The sequence below is a fragment of the Hemitrygon akajei genome, unplaced genomic scaffold (assembly GCF_048418815.1).
Source record: "Hemitrygon akajei unplaced genomic scaffold, sHemAka1.3 Scf000112, whole genome shotgun sequence".
Taxonomy (NCBI): Eukaryota; Metazoa; Chordata; class Chondrichthyes; order Myliobatiformes; family Dasyatidae; genus Hemitrygon; species Hemitrygon akajei.
The window spans coordinates 1,434,937-1,442,257 of NW_027331998.1; the positions used below are offsets into that span (position 1 = coordinate 1,434,937).

Sequence of the window (7,321 nt, forward strand, 5' to 3'; positions counted from 1 at the left end):
CCATTGACCTGGAACACACCTGGCCAGTAAACCTCAGCACTGTACCATTGGCCAGGAACAAACCTGGCCAGTAAACCTCAGCACTGTACCATTGACCTGGAACAAACCTGGCCAGTAAACCTCAGTGAAGGTAGAGAGCTCTACCATAGACCCGGATCTCATCTGACCATTAACACTCAGCGAAGGTAGAGTGCTGTACCATAGACCCGGGGTGGTGGAAAACATCACTGTGTTCCTTGATGTATTGAGGGAAGAGTTTCGGCTATAGTATGAGTTCTGCCGAGGGTAGTGGAAAGCGTCACTGTGTTTCTCGATGTAGTGAGGGAAGAGTTTGGGCTGTAGTATGAGTTCTGGTGAGGGTAGTGGAAAGCGTCACTGTGTTTCTCGATGTAGTGAGGGAAGAGTTTCGGCTGTAGTATGAGTTCTGCCGAGGGTAGTGGAAAGCGTCTCTGTGTTTCTCGAAGTAGTGAGGGAAGAGTTTGGGCTGTAGTATGAGTTCTGGTGAGGGTAGTGGAAAGCGTCACTGTGTTTCTCGAAGTAGTGAGGGAAGAGTTTCTGCTGTAGTATGAGTTCTGCCGAGGGTAGTGGAAAGCGTCTCTGTGTTTCTCGATGCACTAAGAGAAGAGTTTGGGCTGTAGTATTACAGATGATGTGGTTCCGAGAAATTCTCACGCACTCAACCAATAAACAGGCGGAGGTAAGCCACAAACGAGTGCCCATCATTGGTCCTCTGATTAGAAATGGAGGAATAAAGTGAAAAACATCCCTAATGCTGACTTTTAATGTAATGCTGTTCAACAGATTCCTGTGTTCTTCCGATGAATCAATCTTCTGCCAGACAAGAAGCGGCTTCTGAGGTACAGTTACTCAACTGGCCAATAACAGTTTCTGCATTTCTCTGTATTATCTCTAAAACTCTAAACATTTCGGCCAGTCTTCTTATGCCAGCAGCAAGATGGGTGTTGCGCCTGCGGGGGGCGTACAGAATCAACGATCACAGGCTCAAGATGAGCGGTCGCTATGAATAGAGATTTGTTTTCACTGGAAGTGGCGAATTTTGGGAATCCACGGCACAAAATGTGTCTGTGGAGGCTCAGTGGCTAAGCGCGTTAAAGAACAAGAACGGCAAGGATTACATACTAAGGCAAGCAAAGGGATATGAGGGAAGGGAATTGCAAGCGGCCCTCGAGTAAAGGTGTAGGCATCTGTCCTAAATGTGTCTGTCAAACTGTCCTTGCAGAGAATACCGTCTCACCCATGCGTCAGCCCAGTAAGCCACTTCTGAAACCTCACCAACGGCACCACGCTCTCCCTGTAATGGAGCGCTCGGAGATGTGCACAACACTCCCAGTGCGGCTTGAACAAAATTTCAGTGAGCTGCAACGTTACTTCTCTATTCTTGCATTGAATGTCCCTAGCGGAGAAGGTTATCCTGTCCATCTGCATTTTCATCCAAGTCATTTATAATCTATCACGAACAACAGGGACTCTGTCATCGATCCTTGCCAAACATTGCTGTTCACGTACACCCAACATCCCACCAAGACTTTGCATCAGTCAGCGCACAGAGTGTGGATTTGGGGAATGTTATGTTGCAGCTATATAAGATATTTGGAGGTTGAGATAGGGTGGGCCCATGCAGGCTCTCCCCCTTCCCCTCTTGCTAGTTTAGACTAGAACTAGGTGTCACGGGTTGCGGGTGAACGGTGAAATGTTTAATAGAAACACGAGCCCAAATTCGTCACTCAGGGGGTGGTGCGAGTATTGATCCAGTTGTCAGATTGAAGGGACGTTTGTGTAGGTACATGGGTGAAAGCGGTTTGGGGAACAATGGTTCGTGGGCAGATGGATGGGGCGAGACAGAAAACCAGAGAGTGTCGAATCGGTAGAACTGTTGCCTCAGTCGGCTACGGAAGCGAAGTTACACGTCATATTTAAAGCAGAGGTTGATAGGCTCCTGATTAGTGAAGGCGTCAAAGGTTAAGGGCAGTAGGAGGGATAATGGGATTCAGATGGAAAAATAAAACATACATGATGAAATTGCGGAGCGGATTCGATGGGCCGAACGGACAGTTCCGCTTCTGTGTTTTATTGACTGAAACACCTCACAAACATCCACTATCCTAATCTCATCAATCACCATTGATGTTTTCTTCTAATTTCTCAGCACACGCCGTGAGCCATCAAAATAAGCCCTGCATGGCACAAAACTATAATGACTGTTCAACATCTGACCGTATGCATTCCAAATGCACAGAAACCCCCAGACAAAATAATCACTTCCAGTAGCTCTCCTACTGCTGAGCTGAGGCTCACTGACCCACAATATGTTATGTTGGAAGTCGGCTTGATCGCGAAGGGCCGTGTGTCTTGTGTCAGATTCAGTTCTATTTCAGTAATGTATAATCAATAATCTGGATGCTCTTTAGAGTGGAGTTCGGGACGACGCGGCCTGTCGGCTCACTGCAGATCCCAGTGACTCTCACAGTGGAAACATGCACATTGGCTTCACAAATCAGAGTAGAGAGCGCGGGAGTTGGGATGTTTGGGTGAAATTGTATAAGACGCTGGTAAAGGCCCAATATGGAGTGTTGTGTGCTGACGTGGTATGTCAAAGGTCAGCCAGATACATGCGCCGTGTCCTCTGGACTGGCAATGGATGAACTGAATCTGAAATATAGGGTTAATACCAATGTGAGTACTTTCTGCATAATTACACTGACTACTAAATCACCCACTCTGGAAATCAGAGTCACGGGGACCGGCACAGAAACAGGCTTAGACCATTTAGTCCGCACTGATCTATTATTCTGACTATTATTCCCAAGGACCTGCACTTGGTCAATTGCCCCCCTCACACACTCTCCAGTCATGTACTTACGCAAAATTCCCGAAAGTGCTAAAACCGAACCCGCATCCATCACTTCCGCTGGAAGCTGGTTTCACTCTCTCAGCCCGCTGTGAGTGAAGAGTTCCCCCGGACATTTCAATGCGTTTGGAGTGGTAAAGCTGTCTGTCATGAGATGGAACTGAATACAGCGATGAGGAGACAACCTGCGATATAAAGTGAGCACCTGAACAATGACTTGAACCCTGGACCCTCAGATTAAAAGTCTGATGCTCTACCGACTGAGCTACCCAGGCTCTGTTATACTGGAACCAATTATACTGGAAACACACACACTCTCTCTCTCTCTCTCTCTCTCTCTCTCTCTCTCTCTCTCTCTCTCTCTCTCTCTCTCTCTCTCTCTCTCACACACACACACACACACACACTCTCTCTCTCTTTCTCTCTCTCTCTCTCTCTCTCACACACACACACACACACACACACACACACACACACACACACACACACTCACACACACACACATCTGTCTCGATGGTTTCTGCATTACGTTTTTTTCTGCAATCGACTTCCAACGTTTTTAGACTCCATGTATTTCATCCCAAAGATTAAGATAATTATCCTTCGCTGAAACATTCCAAGCCTCAAATTGGACTGTCAGGGGCTGGGATTCAGACCCATCGTGCAGGAAGAAGATATATTTGTGCGAAATTGAAGAAGTCAAAGTGAGTGAATTCTGGAGATCGGACAAGCAGGGATGGAAGAAAGAGGGAAAGGGTCTGATGGACGAAGCTGCATTTATTTCAATGCAATTAGACTGACGGATACGGGAGATGGATTCAGACCATGGATCAGAGCACAGGACTGGGATATCGGAGTGATGGATACGGCAGATGGATTCGGGCCATGGATCGGAACACGGCACTGGGATATTGGAGTTATAACACAATCACGGATGAAGAATGAGCAATACTGACAGGTCATTGTTCCAGGTTACAGATACTTCACTCGTGATAGAGGTAGAGATGATGCTGATTATCATGATCTAATCCAGGTTAGGCAAGTCACTACACAACTATTAATTAATCAAAACTTGCACTCTATTAACTCTACGTAACCATGTTCACTCTGGCAACAACTCAAACATAAATTCTACTGTTCCCTCTGTAGCAGAAATTTCTCCAATTTATAACACTGAGATAGGAGATCTCCCATTGGCCAAACGATGGATTCTTCTTCTCCCAGCATCTGGCATGGGGGAATCCTTGCGATAGTTAGTCTCCGGATTTGCCGCTGTTTTGCTTTCGAAGCCTCATCTTCTTACACTCTGCTTATCTGTTCAAAAGTTGAGCTGCAATCTCAATGACTCTGCCCAATCTGGCTAATATGTGTCAGCTTCCCATTGGCTCTGCTCATTTATTTGGAAATGATCTCCAGATCAGCAGACTGTCAGGATTATCAATCAGTTCACTTTAAATCGCTTTGATACAGCTACTCCTGAGCAGAGCAGTTCACAAGACAGTTCACAAAATGGAGGATACAGAGCAGCTTCACAAAATGGCAGCCTCCATTCCTTCATCCACATGGCAAGAACAAAGACAATCGGTTTGTAAACTTCCACTCTCCTTGACCCATTCGAGTTCAGTGTTCTCTTCCATATTTTAATCCTTCCTGGCCAACTCTAGGAGAGTGAGGGTTCCTTTTTTGATGAAGTGGAACTTCGTGGGAATACGTCTGGAGATTGTCCAGTGAGACTATCTGTCAGAAGTGAGAAGGAGTGGATGATCGATTTGATTGGAATGTGCTATCGTCCCCGCGCCCGCGATGGTCAGAGACAATCAGTGGAGTCCTCCCTACCTCTGCTGCGTCTTTTAACAACTTCCTACTCTATCCACGATTCTTCTAGTCTTTCTGTCGCTATCGCCTGCAAGCATACTAATCAACCCATCTACAGTTTCGTCCAAGTTGTATGTAAAAGGCACCGGCACCGAAAGTAAGTTATACTAATTCGGTGTGGAGGGGGGGGGGGGGTGGGTGAGGGTGCTCTGATGAGAGTGTTTTACCTGCAGTTCATTCGGATCAATAGATTGTATGAACATACCGAATGAAGTATATGGATGTTGCATTAGCCAGAGTAGTAATTCGGCTTGTTAACGGACGCTGGATGGTCGTGATATATCAAATTAGTTCCACGGTCCACGCAACCCCCTTTCAAATTTACAACTTTAGAAGTCACGTGGACAGGCATTTATCGAACTACAATCCCTAAGAACGTGTCCATCTCGCAAAGGATTGTGGCAGATACTCATCCGGGTATAAACGACTTTCCACAACGTCCAACCATCCGGCATGTGTGGATAACGTCACTGACCGCAACTCTGAACTAACTCCACAACCTGGAGACCCAACTTCCAACGACTCCAACATCATATTCTCAGTATTATTGATTCATATTTTTATTTTTATTTGTTCTATTTTGTCTTCCTTTGCACGTTGGTCTTTGTTTATGTTTAGTTTACATTAATTCTATTGTATTCCTTTGTTTTCTCCTGAAAGAACACGAATCTCAAGACGGTGTAGGGAGACAGTTATGTCCTTGGATACTGAACTTATTTTGACTTTGACTTTAACCACAATTAGTTCTTTGGTATCTGCAGCATAAACTCAAGACATTCGTTGTCCTCTATCCTCTTTAATGTCCAAATTACAGGAACACAAGGGAATGGGAACAGGGATGAGCCACGTCTCTCCTGCCAAGCTGAGTGGATTAGTTTACAGGACTTGAGGCAACAACAGCAGACGGGTCACTGACCCTGCAACAATATTCTCATGGCTGGAAGAACTCTAAATACTCTCTCTTAAATGTGCCATATTTTCCACTCTTTGTAGTTTCGCAATTAACTCTCTGAATCAAGCAAATGAAAATCCCAGCAGGGAATTCGCCCGGCCGATGTTTTATTTTTAACTCGCATGTCCAAAATCACTATTTTTAACTGTTGAACCTTCCATGTCCCTGTGGGAATCTCAATGGCTATAAAGCCTTCGGCTCTGAAGCGCCCCGAAGTTTCATTCGGAAAGGGTTACCTGCAGGTTGGACACCACTTCACGCACGAAATGCTGTATATCTATTACAGTGTTGAGAAAATAGTCTATGTTATCATCGCCGTCATCGGTGTTCCTGGGAAGTGAACGCACCATTCAATTACTGTTACTCCGGGTGTGATTTTATAAAAGTTAACACAGAAACGGTAAAGACAAGAACTAAAGCAATACCTGGAATATTTCGCTCGGTTTTAGTCACCTCGTTACGGAAAGGACGTGAAAGCTTTCGAGAGGATGCAGGGAAGATTTACTGGGATTCACCCTGGAATAGAGTATCCCTTACAGGAACGGTTGTGTGAGCTAGGTGTTATTTTTTCCCCCTTGGAGAGAAGGACGATCAGAGGAGACTTGACAGAGGGGTGCAAGATGAGAAAAGGCACAGAGCAAGTGGATATTCAGAGACTTTTTCCCAAGGTGGAAATGGAATATACGAGGAGCAGAATTTTAAAGTGTTTGAGGGAAAATGCAAGAGGATGTCGGAGCTAATTTCACGGAGAGCGGTGACTGTGTGAGACACTCTGCCAGAGATGATGTTAGAGGCAGATACACAAGGAGTGTTTAAGAATCCCCAGGCTAGGCACAAACATGAACGAGAAATGGTGGGCATTGTGAGAGGGAAGGGGAGAATGATCTTGCAGTAAGTTAAAAGGTCGGCACGACATCGTGGGCCGATTGGCCTGTATTGCGTAGAAATGTTCTACGTTCAATTTTATATTCACGATTAACCGTGGCAGGCCGTTCCACATACTCACCACTCTATACAAAAATGATACCTCCAGCATCCCCATATATTTCACAACAAAATGGTTCTTGCTGCTATGTCTGTGTGAAGTATATCGTTCTGTTGGAGAGGGAGGAAGTGAGAGACTGAGAAAGCGCGGGTAACTGGTGATCATTTAGCCTGGGATCAGCCACAGGTGTAGAGTTCGCTTCTTTATAAGGAAAGAGCGCACAGATACCTGGCAGAGACTAGAAAAGGCCAGCGTTGCTGTGTGGGAGGAAGGTCATGTCTGACCAGCCGGTGTGCGCGTTGACGTCATAACTCGTGGGAAAGCGCATCACTCACTGACAACAGTCACTCCGGCGCAGCAAGCGGTGACACCATCCCCGTCACGTTGTCCCTCATTGAGGGAACTTTTGACAGCAGGAGGATGGCATCTTAAATGCATCTGAAGAGAGCCTCGGCAAAACTGTTCCATAGGACCATAAAACCATAAACTATAGGAGCAAAATTGGGCCGTTCATCCCATCGAGTCTTCTCTGCCATTTCATCATGACTGATCCTCATTCCCTCTCAGCTCCAATGTGCTGCTTTCTCCCCGAATCCCTTCATGCCCCGGCCAACCGGGAATTTCGATTTCGATGGGCAGA

General features: G+C 45.9%; 1 non-coding gene across 1 annotated transcript; it reads right to left on the minus strand.

Annotated features, from left to right (window-relative positions):
- Window positions 1–3,071: 3,071 nt before the first annotated feature.
- On the minus strand, window positions 3,072–3,144 carry trnak-uuu (transfer RNA lysine (anticodon UUU)). Its single transcript has one exon. It is a non-coding gene; the product is annotated as a tRNA-Lys (tRNA).
- Between the last annotated feature and the right edge of the window lie 4,177 nt (window positions 3,145–7,321).